This window comes from Leptosomus discolor, chromosome 2, assembly GCF_034619465.1.
Source record: "Leptosomus discolor isolate bLepDis1 chromosome 2, bLepDis1.hap2, whole genome shotgun sequence".
NCBI lineage: Eukaryota > Metazoa > Chordata > Aves > Leptosomiformes > Leptosomidae > Leptosomus > Leptosomus discolor.
The window spans coordinates 104,923,631-104,943,657 of NC_141392.1; the positions used below are offsets into that span (position 1 = coordinate 104,923,631).

At 37.9% G+C, this 20,027-nt stretch overlaps 1 protein-coding gene across 1 annotated transcript in view; it reads right to left on the reverse strand.

The window, feature by feature from the left end:
- DLGAP2 (DLG associated protein 2) overlaps positions 1-19,806 on the reverse strand; it is a 401,254-nt gene extending 381,448 nt beyond the window's left edge. Inside the window, exon 1 of the mRNA XM_086461531.1 lies at positions 19,752-19,806. The gene's annotated coding sequence lies outside the window, so the exon portion shown is untranslated. The remainder of the gene's footprint in view (positions 1-19,751) is intronic.
- Between the last annotated feature and the right edge of the window lie 221 nt (positions 19,807-20,027).

A 20,027-nucleotide genomic window follows, 5' to 3' on the forward strand; every position in this document is an offset into this window, starting at 1 on the left:
ACAATAAAACAAAAAAAAAAGGTGTAGATGGAATAACAAAGAGAGGGGAAAAGGAATTCAGTAGATTTAAAATTTAGTGCTTACCTCACTACAGCTAATATCTAGTTTTATATTTAGCAAAATTGGCAAACAGCAATTAGAGTCTTAAAAGCAATCAGTGCATGCACCCAGCTACGCAAGTAAATAAGTAAAGCAGCACAAGTGAAGATTTTATATTTACCTGAAGGGCATTAGGAAGGTATTTGAATGACAAATACCCTCCAAATTCCCATAAACCAAGTAAAAAAGGCTAAGAAGTCTGGTGTTCAAAAGGGTTTTCATTTGGCTAGGTACTTTAGTGCATGTCTCATGCATATTCTAGAAATACACCTCTGACTCAACAGGCCTGGCCTCTCTGAGCTGAAAGGGTCAACCCAAAATGACAGGTACAAGACAAAACAGATCTGAGCAGGAGCTGTTCGGAGATGAAGAATTTTCCACAGGAAACAGGTGTTCCACTGGCCATTTCTGTCACCATCCTCACCATGGAAAAAAAATTGCCTTATAGGTACTCTGTCTTGTTCTACTTTTCTCAGATAAATTGAAGAACCTTTTATTATATGATGCTTTTCACCTTTTATTAGATGATGCCTTCTTCAGATGATGCTTTTATTACAGTGATGCTCATCTGGTTCTACCAAAATATACTCAGTTTCTGAAAAGCCAAAGATAAAGCTTTAAGTCTGACTGCGAGGCATTTTACCCAGAACTTAAAGGTTTTTTTCCTCTTTTCTGCATGCCCATCCATTTTTCCAATATCAATTTCAAGAACACCATTTATAATGCTGAAACCCTCTTCCTGCTCACTAGTCCTCTATTTAAATACCATATCAGTAAGTTAGCCCTTCGACTCCCAACATGATCTTAAAACAATGTGTCGCATCCCTTGTCCAGCATCACAGAACAGAAAAAGTTGGAACTTCCAAGAACATATTTTTTGCTATTCTAGTATTGTGACCTTCTTTTCTTGGTCCCAATCCAATATCATCTTCCCTTAAAACAAAATAATTTTGTTGGAAGGTGTCCAGCTTACTAGACACAAATGAGATTGATTTATAGGACTGTCCACTCTATTCATGGTGTTCCAATTGTTTGTTTCAAACACAAGTTTTAAAAGGGGTTTTTTTCACATTTACGGAATTCTAGTTTGGTGCTGAAGAGGGCTGAAGCTGGTTCCACTTGTTGCACAGCCATTCCATAAACAGCCCTGTTTCACTGCCATCACAACAACCTTTTGAGATCTATCTTTCAACTAGTGTCCAGCCCATTAATTCTGTGTTCTGCTATAACGGAGTCATGGTTTTAAAATAATCCGCATCAAGTCAAACAGCTCTCAGCACCCTATACACATTTGGCTGAAATTAACTGAAACCTTGAAGAAAATTTCTGTTGGCAAGACCTACTCTCATACAAACATGAGAAAACCCATTATAGAGTCTAAACCTGTAACTGCTTATTAACAAAATAAGGTAAGAAGGAGTCAGTTTTTATATCAAATGATACTAATTTGTTTCTGGATTCATCCTGACTGTTACTTTGAATACAGGTATAATATTGACACACTTAGAGAGTTTTCTCAGTTATCCTTGAAATATTCAAGTATTACCAATGAACCAGAAAACTTTCTTAAACAACTGTTTCAGACTCTTGGATGTAAATGATATGGTTCTACAGATACTAACATTATTCTGAGATACCACTGGCACAGAAAGTCTAACTGACTTGCATAATACAAAGCCTTCAACCTGAAAAGCCAAATATGGAATAGAAGTATTTATTGGAATCCTCTCTTTTTTTTTTTTTTATCATCAATACTGTCACTTTCTTCAACTGCAATGGGTTTACTCTTCTGCTAAATTTTTCTTGTTCTTATTTCAAATCCTCCATTATACTTTGTTCTGCCAATTATATTTTTCACTAATGTCCTTGAGGAAACACACTTTTAAGTGCTTTGCTGTATCAGGTCCTCATCAAGGAAGGAGTCAGGCCTATAGAAACTTTCCTATCTGTGATGACAGAAAGCCCAGGAGCCAGTTCCATATAATTTTAATCTACACAGCCATATTTGGAAATAATCTTTGCATTTGTTAACCAACCTGAGGTGATCCTAAGCAGACAAACTCACTGAACTCTGAAATATTACATTAAAGATTCCCCAAAGCATTAGTGAACATTTTAGACAGAACATAAAGCTACTATTGGATTGTAAACCAATAGTCAGACCTAAAATTCAACAGAGATTTTTTTTTTAAAAAAAAGAAATTTAAGTAAACATTTCCAAGATCTCAAGAAGTTAGAATTCATCTATAGTTTCTTTGGACCCCTTCATTTCAAAAAACCTAACTAACACACAGAGACTGGAGAAAAGTTGATTAGATTTTAATACTAAAAAATCTGCAGGAGAAAAAAAAAACCTAGATGGAAGGCAATTATGCAGATTTTACTATATGCATATATGCCTTTTAATTCATTTGCATAAAATACTTAATGTTCAAAATCATCATTGCAGCAATATGCCTAACTGGATTTGTTTATTTTGTATATCATAAGAAAACAGAGTCATTAAACTCCTACAGATCTACTTCTCAGTGTGTAATCTGAATGTGAACATTTTCAATTAAAAACACTTAAGTAATGAAAACAAGGATTATCACTGGGATGGTAGTTGTTTTATGAAAATATGCCAATATGAAATGCAAAGATAGTCAAGGGTCACTGTAGTCAGCCAACTGATTTTTTACTATCATTTACTCATTGACTGCTGAACTTCCAGTATTATCTGTGCATCCCAAAGTCAATAACTATAACATAAATGAAGCTTTCATGTTAAAACTTACAAGGCTGAAATCAATGAGACCAGGCTAAATGTTTTTCTTGCCCTTCTCCTAAGATTGCTTCTAAATTAATTCAACGGAATGAGCTAGATACTATGGATAAGAAGACATACAGAAACAAGAATACTTTTTAAAAACTGCTCATTTTACCGCAGATGGAGGGCTGGGGGAAGGAAAGAATGGCGAAAAAATGTATTTGATAATGAAGAAGTTATCATGCCCTAATTCCTATTTAACTGGAAGACAATCCATAACTGAATATATAACCGACTTCTTAAAACTGAGCTTTTAAACTAGGACTTCCTTCTTATGCTTCCAAGTCACATAGCTTAAGAAGGATTAATTAGTTTGGGCTGCTCTGTTGGCCAATATTATTTGCTTTTCCACTAATATCAGAAACAGAAGGAAATGTTAAATAATTTTTTTTTAAAGTTTTAATTTGGGGTTAAAAAATAACTATAGGACAAACATTCTTGTGATCTAAGAACACTGATCACATTTTCTTAGCTCTGAAAGGGGAAATTTCCATGGACTCATATCAACCTTGAGGAAAGGACTGTGCAAGAAAAGAGTACAAGGCAAGATTTACCTTTTCCCAGGAGGTTTAGGAAAAAAATGGTCAAGGGCAAAGAAACTATTTCAACATCTTTTTGCTGGAAAAGAGAAATCTCAAATCAAGGGCACTAGTTTCCAGATACATAAAAAGCCATTGCAAAAAGAGATAACAATCATCTATTCCCCGCGTCTGTGCTGGACTGAACAATAACATTAAGTTGCAACAGGGTACATTCAGTTTGAAATGTTTTGCACAATATCTAACAGTAAGACTAATCAAACACAGACCTACATTGCTTCAGAAAGTTGTGGAACCTGTCACAGGCTGCACAACCATCAGCAATGACCTCTAGGCAGGCATGAACAAAGCTTGTGTTGGACAAGGGGAAAAGACTATATCATCTGTTCAAATCCTCCTCCAGACCTAGAGGTCTTCTGTAATTATTTGAATGAGTTAAAATTGAAAAGTACATGAAAAACCTATGGCCATCAAATCAGAGAGGTACAATTACAATGAAAAAAGCAGTTTTGTACTGGATTAAACAACATGCCTTGAGGCAGAAATCACATTCTCCAAAAAGTCAAAATTATCATAAAATTATTTCATTAAACTATATGCAGAATTAGTCATCAATTCCATAAGAAATAGTACGCATAGGCAGATTATGTTATAAGTTAACAGTTACCATTTGCAAGGAAGATATCAAATGTTACAATACAGAACATGCTCGTGAAGACACAAAGAGAGATACTACTCAACAATACCAGAGAGTCTAAATCATGGACAAACCTTAGCATCATCTAAGAACTAAGGAAATGCCAATCCAGGATACTTGGAAAAGAAGAATATTTCTGAAAAACAAATTGTTGGCAGCAGGAATCAATTGTGTTAGAGAAGATGTGCTGCTTGTGGAAGTCTGCAAATTCAGTCTGAAGTGCAACGTCACTGTGGTATGACTGCCCTACCTTCACCCTGGCTTGCCAGGGTACAAATAGAAAAGACAGTGAAGTTGAAAGGATGGATGCAAATTCCATCCTTAACTTTATTGCCCATCCACAAAACAAACAAATAAACAAACAAACAAACCCCACCCCCCAAAACCCTCAACCACAAAAAAAAAAAAAAATCTTTGTTTCTGTTGCAAAATGAGATGACTCTTCACACTCCCGTCTCATCCTATTCATATGGCTTGAGAGACAAAATTCAAGAATTAATGATGTGCTGTGCACATGTGCCCAATGCCAGGAGGAAGCATAGAGGAACAAAACAGCAAAATATATGTACTGCAAGCTAAACCTCCCAGGTTCTCCTAGAATGCTCAAAGTTAAGCCTCGGCTAGCATCAGATTCCTTGAACGGGAAAAGAAATATTTATGGTACAGTATTTATACCTTAGTCAAAAGATCCAACAGGAAGGCAACAAAATTCAAGTTAAATAACAACACATTTTTGTAGGAAGCCATATGTCTTCTAAAATGCCAAGCAAAGATATCAGTGACACTTAAGGATGCTCTCAGTTTACTGTTTGTCAATAACTTGCATGACGACACGCTGAAAGATTTTTTCAGAGAAATCAGCCAAGCATTACGTAATGTCAAACAGCTAAGAATCCGGTAGCCCAAAAGACTACATTACTCAAGTGTAAGTATAGAGAATATAAACCTAGGAAATATTTCTTACACGATTAAAAAAAAAAAAGAAAGAAAGAAAAATTCAGGTGATTTACAAAGAACAAAATTAGAAGATCAAAAAGAAAGGCAGCAAAACTGGAGACAATAATAAGTGCATAAGATCCTACAGGGAACTGCAAAACTGTAGGCATGGAAATCAGCAAAATAACTAATAAAGTGATAAAGCTGCCAAATAAAAAAAAAAAATGGATGAAAAGAACTACCAACAAGGGAGAAGATTGGAGTTATTGACTACGCTGAGTTATGAAAGGCCCTAAGGAAAAGGAAAACACAAAACGTTATACAATATATCTGTGATCTGTGACGCTCTTGAGTTACAACTCAACAAAATAAAAATAATGAAATGGCATAGGATGCCCTCCGTAAGGACTTAAATGGTAGAATTTCAAAAGAATAAAGATGACTACAGCCTCTCCATGCATAAATTACTTGAGTAAACAAGTCAGAGACCAGATCTAGCAAAAAACAATGAATGCAGGCCAGCAAAAATTACTTGTCATGATTCCCAATAGAGTAGTATCTTCATGGCTACAAGGTGGAGATTTTGAAGATGACCACCTTAAGGTCAAAATCTGCCTTTCACTATGAAGGTGAATCTCACATCAATTAAAAGGACAAGCAATCAAACCTGTCTCAGAGTTTGAATTTTAATTCCAATAAAATGAAGACCCACCAAAACAAACAAAAAAAAACCCCATAGAATCACAAAATGGTTTGGGTTGGGAGAGACCTTCAAAGATCACCTAGACCAACCACCCTGCAGTGAGCAGGGACACCTTCCACCAGACCAGGTTGCTCAAAGTCCCATCCAACCTGGCCTTGAACACTGCCAGGGAGGGGGCAGCCACAGCTTCTCTTCTTTCTGTGTCTCACCACTCTCATTGTAAAAACTTTCTTCCTCATGTCCAATCTAAATCCACCCTCTTTCAGTTTAAAATCACTGCCCCTTGCCTTGTCACTAGAAGCCTTGCTAAAAAGTCTTTGTCTTTCTTATAAGTCCCCTTTATATGTTGAATGGTGTATGATGAAATTTATTTTCCTTCAAGTTAACACAAGAAATAGAAGGTTTACAAGCTGGCCCCCATGAAAAAACAAGCAAAATAGAACACTATTACTTCCTTCAAAACCATTTTCTCTGCCTATGCAGGCTGATGTGCCTTGAGTTCATAGTTATGAAGAAGCTTGTCTCAGCATGGGAGGTGCTCTCACAGAGCCAGTGTCGCTTGAAGTAGTAGAAAGCATCTGAAGAGTCCCTGCCAAATCTGATGACCTGCCTAAAGAAGCTGTCTCATTTGGATAATACCAAGACACTTGTGTTTGCACAGACAGTAGATACTTTAAGCACCACCAACAGCCTACTTCTTATTAGTCATCAAAGCATTCTGTGCCTTTGAGGAGCACCATTCGTTACCATTGTATCCAAAATCCAAAATGTTTCTGAATCAGATAGATTATCTCATTCCCTGTGGCAACAATGGTATTCAGAATACCGCTAAAGAATCTGAACAGAAAAACGTACAAATTGGGGTTTTGGTGTCTACCACTACCACCACCAAAACAACAAGGCTTCGAGCAATGATTTGTGTTTCTCCAGATCAACATCTTTCCTTCATTAACCCCCTCATCCCCATCAGTTTCTCTAGAGCATTTTTAAAAGCAACTACCATTAAATAAAGTTATCAACTGATTTTGTTAAATACTTAACACAGCAGGTGTTCAATGAAATAAGCATCATAAACTCTCTGTAGCAAAGAAAAATAAAAGTATCTTACTTATTGTATGGCAGATCTCTATAAGTTGCTGAAGTGTATTTAATGTTACAAACTGAAGTAAAGGTGACAGCCTCATTGCCATCCTGCAGCCCAGAGGAAGAGTTCAGAGTAAATTCCCGGTAACCTGAGTGCCAGCAATTTCTTCACCACACCAAAACTGAACAGGCTTCCCTCATTCTAACTTTGACTATTTGAGCTTTGACTTTTTCACTCCCCATAAACCACTCCAGAAGTACAGCATAAGCATATCATTCACCGAGCCACTTAAACAATTTACCCACAGTTTTAATCTTTGAAAACCCGACTACCCCTTTCAGCAGTAGTAAGTCGTCTCGAAACTGGTTTCACAGAAGGCAGGTTCATTTCTAAAACAGAAGGCAAGATCAGTAATAGTGCAGGAATTTCATTGTATCATCAGTGAGTGTGAAGGTTGCCTCCTCGACCTAAGCTCCCCGGATCGGCACACGTGCCTGCAAGACACACGGTCCTCAGCGCTGCAGTACGTGCTCCTGCCTGCAACCTGCCAGTCCTGCCAGGCAGAGCAGGGGTAGGTGGAGGTCAGCCTTTGCAGTGTTTCGCAGTCCAGAACATACAGAGCTCCCGTTGCTGCGCAAAATGCTTCAAGGACCACAATTGTGCATTGCTCCAGAAGATGACACTCCACTTGAGAGATGTAATTTGTTCCAAGAAAGGTGTATTTATTCTTAGACAGCAGGCTAGGCCTTTCCAGCTATGCCCCTGGAGGACCGTGCTACATAAGTATGTTCAAAAGAATCACAGGAAAAAGAAGGTTTTATTTTCTGCATTAGCTAGCAACAAATGTACTTCTGCACTTTTAAGATTTTCCTATTTCTGAAGCACTTTACAAACATTACTAAGCACTGACTACTCTCCTCTGAGCTAAGCAAGTATTACTAGCAGTAATGTACTAACCACTGGCACATACCACCCCACCACTGGGTTAGGAAAATGGTTAAAGACCAAAGTAAAAGCTCTCGAAGCTAGAAGATAAGTCTTCACTAAAAATGGAATAGATACTTTACTGTGCAGACGGTCAAATGCACAATACCTGTCGCCAGACTAATTTGCACAGATATTAATAAAATGAATGTCCTGCTAAAGAGGAGGCTTATAATACAGTGCATTTGTTTACTGGGTCTTCTTACTATTACAGTTTCCATAGAAACAGAAGAGAGTTAGAGAATTTTAGCACTGGGCAACAAATTCTTCTTTTTTAAAGAATCATTATATATCTATTTAGTGCAAACAGAATACATCAGCAAGACTTATACTCAGGTATATGAAACATGGATGACTAGCCTTAATGCAGAGGTGCTCAGGACTGCATATGATTTCTAAGTCTTTATGGCAACAAAAGAAAGGACACTTCCATTAGTAACAGTCCACGCCATGTTGGTCCTTCCTCTTCAGGCTTTTCAATTTCGTATTGCTTCCTCCAACTGCTCTCCAAATGAGCCGGGGAGAAAAAAGTACTGAAGCATCTTCAAAATATACTTCCCTTTCCTTGAAGCTTATGTGATATCTTATCCCTTACATTTATAATCACCTACAGCTTAACCATGATGTAATTTCTTATGCCTTGTGGGCTGATTTCTGTGACTCACAATTTCCAAATATATTTGTGAAGGTGGTTCATGAATTAAACTTCTGTCAGCTGAAGCCTCCAGCATTGTTCTGCCCATGTTCAGTATGGAGGCTCCTGGCTCATAAGAAGTTTTAACAGTACAGTACAGAGGATCAGTCCTCAGTTTATAAAGGACATTCAAGAAGCCATTATATAAGGTAAGAAAGACCGCAAATGCCCCCATGGCTTTTTGTCATGCCATCGTTATTCTCTGGTAAGTTTAGATTTCCTATATATACCACTGAAAATCTTCAGATGATTCATCCCTGGGGTTTGCTCTCAGATGAGCACAGTTGTGAGTTATGCTTCTCGTAGTTTCTCTGGTACTGTGTTCTTACCCTGCACTTCCCTGACTTTAAGCTCTGTCCAGAAAAGACCTGGGGGACCCTGGGACAGCAGCCTTGGTCAGCTACAAATTCACACTTCCTCCCTTAAGCATATAACTACCTAAGTCTACCAAACCAACATATTTTAATAAAATTAATATAATCTACAAGTGACAACATGCATCTAATCTTGCAGAATTTCACAGAGGTATACTGAAATATCACCTTCCTTTACGGCAAAACATCTGCACCTTCTCTGACCCACTGATCTTTGCCCCAAGAAGGATAAGCTAATAGGACAGTTTTTACTCTTCCTAGGCTCTTCGTCTGCTTTTCCCTGTTTAACAGCATCACTTCTCTCAGCTGGCAGTTTGGGAGAGATTCTCTGGAGAAGCAGCTGGTGTCTTACCCAATGCAGAGTCATACTGAGATGACTAAATCACATGCGTGGAAGCATTTGCTACCATTTAATCTCAAGTGCAGAGGGTGCAGCGCTGCCTCTGGTAATATACTTCTACAATAAGCATCACTAACAGCTTTGGGGATCGTGTGCATTATTGCTGCAGAAGGGTTTGATATTTCCCATTGTGACAGAAAGGAGACAAGTGGTTAAATTACTGCCTGTTGTGCACGATTGTAGACATTAGCAGCTGTTATTTATAGTGTCTATTATGTTATAGTATCCCAAAAGACAGAAGAACCACGTCATACAGCATTACTACAAATAAAATCATTCTAGCGCAGAAAAAAAAATAAATTTAAGCGCAAAGAATATCACTGTAGTTTATCTTTAAATGGAAAGCATGAACAGCTCAGATGTTTTGATAACAAAATGTATGTTTTAGTACTCCCACCCCATCAGCTAATACAAGAAGAAATAGGAAGGACAGGAAAAATTGTACATTAAAAAAGTCAGCTGAAAGAAAAAAGGTATGTCTGGTAGAAGTCTCCACCAGTATGTCAATGGAAGTCCTTTTCTGGAAAATGCACAGCTGGAAGAAAAGAGAGCTCTCATGATTTTAATTGTGGAAAGGCTTGTATGCTACATCTTTTTTAATCTGTTATTCAATCCCAGGGAGTTAAATGCAAGTTCAAAACATGTGGCAGACTACTCCAAATTAAGCAGCATGCCTTGGAGCAGACAAACACTGATCAGGCATCTTATGAAAATAAAAGTTATCTAACACTAAGAGCATCTTAGATACAGAACCCAATTCCCCATACTCTCCCACTCTTCTAATAAAAAGGGGTAGTGGAGGAGTGCCGGAGGTGGAGAAGGACAAAATAAACCAAACAAGAGTTTCTTGAAATAGATTTCTTTTTAGAAGTTATAAATGAGAATTCTAGTCCTTATTTTTTTCTAACTTACATTCTTTTTCCAAGAAAACTTTTGTGACAAAATCTGTTATTCCAACATTCCCTGAAAAAAATGTTTTGCTCTTCAAAACTTTGAAGATCTTCCACAAAATTGAGGATTACAATACAACTGAAGTGAATCTGGGAGAAAAGACTGATGGTGACTTCTGATGCTGTTTCCATTGCTTACTCCTTTCAGGACTGGGAGTCTTCCCAGATCATGAAAGGATATATTTTTAGGATAACAATTTACTTAAACAGTTGAATTGTAATTTAAGGGAAAAAGGAGTATAATCAGCATGTTAAGAAATTGGTTGCAAATAAAACATACCTATTACTTTTATACTTTACACAACTGAATTATGTATGATTAATGCATACCAGCCAAGAGATCTGTCATTGCTTCTGAGTTGCCTCAAAGTAGTCGGAGAGAGGCAAGAGACTACCGAAATGGGAAACACAGGTACTTCTGTGTAGGCACCCCTGAGACCTTTATAAGGTGAAGGAATAGTTTATTTTGGCCCATGATCAAATTCCTCTAGTGGTAACGAAATATCTACTGTACCCATGTGAAATCAATGAATCCAAGACTCCTCCAGCATTACAGCTATACTCTGAGACCTATATGAATTCCCTGTGCTCCTCTCCATTGACCGGTAGTTCTAGAAAGAAGTACTAAATTTTTACCTTACTCACTGTATGAGTGAAAATGTCTATTTTTCGACTTCTCTGCTCAATTACATGCTCTTTAACTCTGCCCACACACTGCACTGTGTTGGCCAAGTTGTACATTTTGGCAGTGGACTTCAAAACTATGTTCCTCTGCAAGAAAGTGCCTGTGTATAGTCAGTCACTCACACACACATACACACCCCCTCAGTCCACGTGATTTATATACTGCCTGGGCAACTGTTTCACAAATAAATGAAAGCACCAAAAAATAAAAATCCCAAACTCTGGCATATAGAAATCAGTCATTCTACATACTGCTTTCATTTAGTAATACTTAGTCACATTACTAACACGTCCAGTTATCAGAGCTGCCTGCAGTTTCTGCTGCTGCTGCTGTACACCTCTCTTCCTACAGTAGCTGAGCTGTGTGCATTGGGAATGCTTTACAAAATGTTTCAGAAATAAAGGTCAAGTAAGCTTTTTTGCAAGAGATGCTATTTTCTGGAGAGAATTTCCTTCCTACACACCTTCAGCCACCAGGGCTGTTATGATGTTAGGCACAGAGACTGCAAACACACATACACACATTTCTGCCTCTAGAATAAAGCTTCACTGAGTTAGAGCCCCTTCTTCAGTCCCTGCTCGCCCCCACACACATGAGGGTGAGACTGTTGTGAAAGAGCTATTTTACAGCTAAAGGTTTATATCCAGTCCTGACAGCACAGGGGCTAGTCAGCCTCGCCTTTCAGGAGAGCATGTTTTATTGATCTTGGAACATTTAATGTGACATCTAAACATCAGTGAAATCTCTTGCTCAGTTTTATGTTTCTAAGACTACATAGTTTTGGCGAAGCACAACAACGACTTCTCATAATAGGAATAAGAGGTGAAAAATATGTCTCGAGAGGAGCTAATTGTAGTGGAGGACCTTGAACTCCAAAAAGGACTTTGTACTATGCTAGGACACTGTGCAAAGACTGAAGCACCAGTGCACCGTGCTGCGACCATGCTTTTTCCTCCGTAAGCAGAATGGCAGAGAGATCTGCACCAGCTGGAGTCTTAAAACAGTTTTATGTTCACACCTATCCAGAGTTTCCTGATCTGTACAATTATTTTAAGTGGACTAACGTGCTAATTATGTCTATACCTAGAAGTCTTGATACTGAAGTCTGAGGACCTATTGATCTTGAGATACTAGACCTGATCCCTTTGAAGTCTAAGTCTACCCCAGATTGCCTATATTTTTGCATCACATAGAGACCAGATTTTACTGGGTTAAGCTCCACAGTCCTAGGTAGATACAAACCAAATAAGACATGGCAGTGCTCTGGCTGGTTTGAGACTGAAAGTGTATAGTTCCTTATTCTACTAAGACATCTAAAATGACCCAAAGGATGCAAATTAACTTCAGAAGATAGCTTCTTCCATAGCCTGCAGGTTTCTTCTTAACATCACTGCAAACCACCTGCTTTTCAGTGCCAGTTGTGTTTTTTTCCAGATTCTGAACCCCAAGGAGAAGTGGAACCAATGCCCTGGTCCCTTATGGCTATGCTCCCTGTGCTGCTGATGTTCTGTAGATATACAAAAAGCTAGAGAAAAACACTGATGAAAACCAAAGTTTGGGTAATAGGCTTATATTCACCTTGTGGGCTGCAGTGAGAGGAAGAGAATCAGGAAATCAAGAAGTGAAAACGCACCCACTCAGGAATATTAAAATATAGGATTTTGGTATCTTTATTCAAACCTCCTGGTTTTAACTACTTAGATTACATTCATTTCTACTATCAGATCACCTTTCCAGAATTGTACTTGTGCTAAAGAAAAACAAGTAACGAAAAAAGCCCTTCTTCTTCAAGTCTCCCAAGTCACCCAACTCTTCTGGAAGAACGGTCACAGACTAAAGTATATGAGAGTTTCTGTAGTGTAAAAATGGGACATTAGACATTAACTAATCAAAGATGATGCCATGTTTAAGGAACTGTCACATGTCATGTTAGAGAACTGCTACATTCTCTTCTAAACAAATCTGTGGGGTGAAAAAAGTCTCCTATTTCAATGAGTTACAATCAAAACATGTCAGGTTTAGATGTATGCTAGTGCAACATATATGAAAGAGGAGATAAGTGGAATCTGTTAACCTAGATGACAAAATGTAGCAAGAGGGAAGACAGGATAAACAGTCTTCAGGTATACAAAAGGTATCTGCAAGGAGCTGAGAAACAGCAGGCACTCATTGTCCACACAGGTTGATGATCTTAAGCTGCAGCAAGGAAAGCTCACGTTATGTATCAGGAAAAGTTTTCAGTGGGGGGTCAGGGAAGCTGAATGAAAGGTCTGGAAAGGCCACACAAGCATCCGTCAGGAAAGAGGTGGGTATAGCTGATCCTCCTCGGAGCATGGCGTAGGTCTGCTCCCTCCCCGTTCCTGACTCTGTGCTAACTTGACTGGTCACTTCTGGCCAAAATAAAAGAAACAGAGTTCTAGCTTAGAGAACCTGGAGCTCCTCTTCCCAAGAATGGGCTAACATAAAGCTGTGGCTGGGATTCAGCCACTGGGGAAAGGGCAGAACAGTGTATATAAGAATATGCCGCTTGCAGTAAGTAGAAATTTTACCTCACTACACCCCCATCTGTATGGCGACGGCTCTGCAGTCCTGACTTTGCTGATATGGTAGTGTCAGTAACGTGGAGGAAAAGAAGAGAGCAGGAGTATCTAGGGAAACGTGAGAGCCCTAAATTACATTCTGAATGCATTAGATGATATCCTTTGTTTCACTTTCAGTCTGCAGCATTTAAACTAGATCTCTGAACTGGATGCTTTCCTCCCCCAGGTTCATGTGGCACTATTCAATTAATTACTGTCAACACTTTTCACACTGTAAGCTATGTTTGACAAGAAGTTCTGTCACAGGTTATCACCTCTGTCACTGAGTATTGTCTCACACCCTTTCATCAGTTTATCCTTGCACAGTCCAGTTCAGTTCTCCCTTCTTCATCCTATACTGGTGATCCCTGACATCTCTACAGTGTTACAGTAACAGGTACTGCTCATAACAGCTCTAATGACAGGTTTTATTTATTTTTTAATTTGCAAAATTTGGCATCATATGCCTAGCCAACTAAAAGCAAAACAACCTTGATACCAAGGTATGAGAATTTCCGGATTAACTAGAAGATTAAGAAAATACTTACTCTTGCTTTATTTTCACCCCTCTAATTCCCATTTCCATGGAAACTGGGCTGGAAAGTACCAGCAGGCAGCCTGCAGCTGAACAGCTGAACGAGGACGCTCATGTTGAACTCAGCAAGCAGACAGCAGGTGAAAACTGCAGGAACTGTCTAAAAATCTATAGCTACATCTTGAATGTAAAAGGACAACCTCAGTTTAAGCAAAGAACTTCTAAAGAGGATGATACATAAGCCTAGTGAATATTCTTGCATTGCACCAGCTGATAATCTGACTTTCTCCTCTATAAAACATAGCAATAAAATTTCTTTATCTCAATGGCACAAGACTAAAATTCATCACAATTAATTAAGTACTTCAAAATGTTCAGATGGAACATGATATGCTAGTGAATATGGTAAGTTATTTTTGTAACAGGACTATGGCTTCTGAATATTGTCCTGTAATTCCTTCTGTGAAATCAAACTGGCTGCTGAACAGTTCATACATACGCATTGTGAGCCCAGTCATTTGGCTGGCTCTTCTTACAAACTTTCATTTCTTTTGAATAAATATATATACAAAAAAAATTAACTAGTAGTTAATAACATATTTGCTAGTTATAAACCACATTAGGTTTGAGCATCAATTCACAATCCTTTTATTTTCAAAGCTATTAAGGCAACACAGTTGTAGTTAAGGAAAAAAAAGACCAAACTCAATATTTACTTCTTTATCCAATTTAGTAAAGTTTAATGCATGAATTCTTTTTAATACCATCTTAGATTTTTCTCCTGTTCAATATTTGCTTTTCAAGCAACGGAAAGAAAAGTAAACAAGCGAAGGATGAAACATTACTGTCTTGGGCGATACTTTACCCAATGAAGAGACTGGTTATTATTAAACCCTTACTTTTTTATATAAAGCAATTACCACTCTCTCAAGTAGATATTATTCATTCTTTGCAGAGAGCAGAACATTGGTCACACTTTTTTTTCAATGTTATTTTAGCCAATGCAGTGGGAAAAAGAGAGTAATATTTAATGTCTGTGCAAGTTCAATATCAGCAGACAAGAGCTGACCCGAAAATGGATGAAGAAACTTGAGACAGCATAAATTTTTTTTTTTTTTTAAGAGTGTTGTTTAAAGTTTAGAAGAGCTATTTATCAGAATCAAGTCAGCCAGATAGGTGCGGATGCTCCTTATTGTACCTACATTCTCCTTCACTATGAGAGGGGAAATTCAAGCTTAAAGCATCAAAGAACAAATCAACCCAAGAAGCTGTTAGTGACTATTGATTCGTTCCTTCCTTTAGGATCTTCAGTGGAAAAAAAGAGCCCAAATTTGCAGTCCACAATGTATTAAACTCAAGGCTATGACAGAAAAGGATAGTACAGAAACTGTTTGTGCAATTTCCTTGCATGACAGGAAACTAATAATTGTGTATCAAGAGCACAACAGCTGCAGACAAAGCACATAGCTAACAGCATCTCTGAAGTGCAAGAATATTCATTTAACAGCTGCAGCAATGGTAAAAATTGCACACAGTGCTTTCTGTTAACGAGACCCATTGATAACTCACATTTTATCGCACCAAGTGTATTTGTGCTCACCTTGAGGATCATTTGCTGTGCCAGATCATGATATAGGGAGCTCTGGGATAAAGAAAAATCAGACTTCAAATAATTCACTTATCTAGTCTAAGAGTGCTTAAACACAGGATATACAAAAGCATAAGCTTTCAGATATATTTCCTCTTTCTATGAAAGTACCTATAGCTAAACAACCCACATGTACTGCCTGAATAGCTCTATTTCAAGTATGATTGGAAATAAAAATAAATTTAAAAAATACATGCATTTAAATAAAAAGCAACCCACATCAGAATAGATTGACTTCTCTGTTTCAAAGCTGCACTCCTACCCCTCAATTTTTAATTTTTTTTTAGGAATGCCAAAACAATTTGTATTTAATGGGTACCTTCATTTCAAGGGTAGAAATCGAGTGTACTGTTCATACTGCGTGAACAGGTCTCTAAACCATTATCCTAACTAAGAACCTTGCTAAGGGAGAAGAGAGGGGGAAAGGACAGCCTTAGCATCTGTCTAAGGTTTACAGAAGTGATCGTGCAGTAACGAGAGGGGCTTCTGACTTGGCTGAAGAGTTCCCATTAGCAGGGGACGGAGCATTGCTGGAAGATATTTAGAAAGGGAATTAGAGCTGGCTGCATGTGTACACAGAGAGTGTTGGATGTCCATCAAAAGGGGTGGGTTATAATTCAAGAAAATAAGCAATCTGCTGCCCACCAGGTCATTCGTACCTTCACATCATTTCTCCTTATGATCTTGTTAGTAACACCTGTACAGAGCATGTAACTGTTTTTCTTCTAACTAACTTCGTAACTGCTAATGCATCCCAGTTGTTACTGGCTGGTTAAGTTACGGAAGACGGAAGTAAACTGAGAAGGGGCAGCAAAGAGTTCTTATAGTATGCTTATGCCACATAAGAAAGAAGTGCGGAATAAAGGTGTGTGGTCTGGGATCTTTTGCTTCTGTAGCACAGGGTATGTGACAAGCATAGGTTCTACATACCAGCTAACATGATAATGAGCATTCATTATACCAGTGCATGCTATATGAGCTTTCAATTTTCATTATACTAATGAAAATACATTTATGATTAACGGAAAGCCACAAATAAATTACATTTAAGAAATGAAGCATCACTGTCTATTAGAAAGGCTTCATTCAAGCAACCAATTAGCAGCATTCAGTGTTTTATTTAGAGATTGAGATTTTGTAAATACTTTACAAGTTTGAAAAAGGAGTTGTTCTTTAACCTCTGAAACACCTAATCTTGTTAAATATGTGTCTTCTTCCAAAACCGCATTGCTGTGGAATGGCTGAATTACTTTTTTTATCCTCCCTTTTCAAAGGCTCTGCGGGAGATGTTTTTATAACCAGGTTATAAGCACAGAGAATAAAAGTTCATGGTAGAAGTACTAATACACCATCACTAGGGGAAGGTGATTATTGCTCCCATGTACCTTTTTTCCCATGCATAGCTCTTTTCTTCAGTTTACAAATACAGAATATCAATACTGCCAGAGTAAATGTTTCCACTTCCAACACTTACACAATGTAGGAAGGGACAGTGGGACATGCAATTTTCTAGCATACAGGCAATCCAGAGCCATGCTACTTTTAAGGCTAATTGCATATATTCCCCAAGAATCGAGGTTAGGCTAGATCTGAAGGGCAGTCAGATGAACGGATGGCCTGGCAGCACTGGCCCCATCATTCCCAAGTGCTCATTTCTTCCTCCAGAGTGCAGCTCCTGTGCTAACAGTGTGAAAGAGGTTGGTTGTGGGGGCACTCTTGAATGAGCAGCCCAAGGCCCCCAGGCTGGCCACACCTGAACTGCTGAACAGATACAAACAAGTGGGAAAACTACAACTGTATCTCTCCCTTTCACCCATCCCTAGTCCCTACGGCATCTGTGTTCCTCCCTAACAGTTTTGGAGGTCTGATTTTATGCTTCTTCCTCTTTTTTGTATCCCATCCCTCCCTCTAGTCCATCTCTCTTTACCCTTCTCTCCTTTTTATTAGGAAGAACACCTAAGACTGCACATTGCTAAATTCCTCCAAACATCAGCAGCTGAACACAGACATAGAGCTACAGATTGCAATCAGGCAATTTCTCTGGGCTCACTCAATGAGAATGGAGCTGGATAAGATTATATACAATGTATACATTTGAATGCAAATAGCACACTCCATATTTACATAAATTTAATGAATGTCATCTTCTTAGTTTGGACTAGTTGATCCAGACATCATCAAACAAGAAAATGGTTCACCTATCTCTAACAGACGCAATGAATCAAACCCAAAAATTCAGCCGTTCTTTTCCTCCAGAAAGGAGATGAAAAAACTCCCATGTCCTCTCTGAATTCTTCTTCTCTCTGTGAAGTATTTAAACACCATAAATGGGGGAAATTGGGAATATGGAACACAAACAACATTTGCTTTGCACTTGTTGGCAAGTCCCAACTATATAATAGGTAGGCATAAAAATACTTACTTCAGCAGTCACACAGAAGCAATAGAAGTTACAGTTATTTTCGTACCTAAGTGTGCTTGAATTGTACAGCAGTTGTTACATTCCAAAAACTGACAGGTTTCCTCTTAAAAGAGCTTAGTTCAAAATTTTCAAAACCAAATTTTACATTAGCAAGCTCCTCCCTTCTCTTATGTCCAAATGAAGGCACTTTTGAAGGTAACTGGGATTTTAGATAAATGGCTTGCTTAATATTGACTGTAAAGGCATGTTTCACCTTCTCTACATAGACGGTCAGAATCTTTCTGCCAGACGCCAGGCCATCACTTCAAGTAACACTGGCTTTGATATCCACTTGATACACTTCTGTACAAGACAAGCAGAGTTTGATCAAAGGAATCTGGATCAAAGTCTTATATTACAAACAAAAGAAAAAAAAAAAAAAAAGATAACCAGCACAGGATATTAACACAGCAGCACACAGACTGGGTGACTCTGTAGTTCACTTTTCAGGAAAGTTTTCATTTAAAATAAATATGAAGGCCAAAGTCTGTTTGTAATCTGTTCACTAACTATAAACTTCCAAATTCTTGGTAGAAGAGGAGTATTATTAATGGTCTTACTATAGTACTTGTCCCACGTTCACAGACAAAAGTGGAAATGAGATTTTAAATTACATTTGACCAGTTGCAGGTAACCACAAGCCACAACACAGTTCAACACAGTTGTCAAGTTCTCTACGCAACTACCCTTAGTGCAAACTGTGCCTGAAATACAAATAATAGCAAGCCAAGGAACAAACCAGATTATTTTAATGGTAGCTATTGGGGGAAGGGGGAATGAAGCCTTAAGAGCTGCAAGCAATTACATATGTTCTATTAAGAAAATATCAAAAATAAGGTATATTTTTCCTCCTGTTTCTCTGAAATTAGTCTGTTAAATCAAACCCACAATTGCATATGCAGTCACTTTCACCCAATTTATAAAATTATAAAATGGATTTTAAAACTTATTTTAAAAGAAACTGGTTTTCCTGTAATAAAGAATGTAAAATTAAATCATCTTTTTTTTTTAATCCTTGTTATCATTCTCATCAATTGATTTGTTCTGGTCACAAATGTATTACTTTAAGTCTCCTCCTGCACAATAGCAAGGCATCATTAGTGTTAATCCTTCTGTCTACTTCTTTAGTCTACTCCTCTAGTCTCTGAAAAATAAGCATAAAGCATTTATCTGCAATCAGAGCTATGCATAAGACTTACTGCTTACCACTTTTGATAATCAACAGGACCTGACTGCAGACTCCAGTTTTAAACCCCTTTTCTTGCCAAAACTGTTACTTCATAATTATTAATTTACATATAATTGACAGAGATACTTCAGAAGTTCATACAAATACCTTTATAAGCAAGACCTCATAGCAGTCTCTACAACAGCAACAGCTCCAGAAAGTTAACAGAATATACAAAGTCTTCACACGAAAGCAGATAATTTAAACAAAACATCCAAGTTGACACTCCTTAAAAGAGAACTTCAATGACCATAAACAGCAACCAAGACTTCCCTGTATGATCCAATTAGTGTTTTCATTTCTCTAAATTATATTACAATATTAACTCATTAAGAAAAGAGTTTACCTGTGTTCCTGTCAGGTAAAATACAGCAATGCTTCTGCAGTATGCCAGGCAGAACCTGTTGAAACAAAGAAAAGGATGTTAATGTACATATATATTTTAACATTTGTGCTGTCATACTGCATTCAAATTAGCTATCATGCAATGCAAATGTGAACCCCACTCATCAGGAACGGCACACAGAGAAGAATCTTACAAAATTAGCCTCTTACTACCTGCCCTTAAAGTTAGTTTCACCCTCTCTCATAGACGACAATATTAAAAAGTTGAGTAAAAGAC